This window comes from Pteropus vampyrus, unplaced genomic scaffold (genome assembly GCF_000151845.1).
Source record: "Pteropus vampyrus isolate Shadow unplaced genomic scaffold, Pvam_2.0 Scaffold246, whole genome shotgun sequence".
Taxonomy (NCBI): Eukaryota; Metazoa; Chordata; class Mammalia; order Chiroptera; family Pteropodidae; genus Pteropus; species Pteropus vampyrus.
The window spans coordinates 665,903-666,502 of record NW_011889027.1 but is presented as its reverse complement, the minus strand read 5'-3'; the positions used below and the strand labels follow the sequence as shown (position 1 = coordinate 666,502).

The window sequence follows — 600 nt, the reverse complement described above, 5'->3', positions numbered from 1 at the left end:
CCGAGAAACTGACGTAAAGAGTGACACCTGCCTGTGACACCTGAGCAGAAGGGACTGCCCAGCCCAGCCTCACTGCGGAGGAGCTGGACAGGCCATTGTCCCCGTCACCTCCCTCTGAACGAGACACAGCGGGACCAGGGGACGCTCGTGTGCTGATGCCCGCGCGTGAGCGAGGGGACCTCGGGGCTGCGCAGGCTTCCCGTTCTGAGGGCCACACCCGGCCCCCCCCACACACGCACACAGTGCAGGGGACACGTATCAACCCGGCACACGCTTCTTCGGCACTTTTCTTCCTTTTCACAAACACACTGTGCTCGGTGTGCGCTGTGCTCCGGGGCCCCCGGATCCTTCGCGGGCAGAGGCTGCTGTGCCCTGACCCAGCGTGGTGCCCCGAATGCAGCCGAAACGCAGGGCCACGGCCCAGTTCCCACGAGGGGGCCCACCATGGTCGCCAGCTGCTGTCAGAAACACCGCGTGACGTCCTCTCAGGGGATTCTGATCAGACTTTAATAAGCCTGTGGACAGACCGCAGCAGCCGGGCTGCAGGACATCGTGGGGACACCAGGCGGTGTCATCGCTCCTGGCTGGACTGCCAGCCAC

The 600-nt window shown here is 64.8% G+C and overlaps 1 protein-coding gene across 3 annotated transcripts in view; it reads right to left on the bottom strand.

The window, feature by feature from the left end:
* The window catches only part of EIPR1 (EARP complex and GARP complex interacting protein 1), a 102,417-nt gene that overhangs the window by 1,172 nt on the left and 100,645 nt on the right, over positions 1–600 (bottom strand). The window lies entirely within an intron of this gene.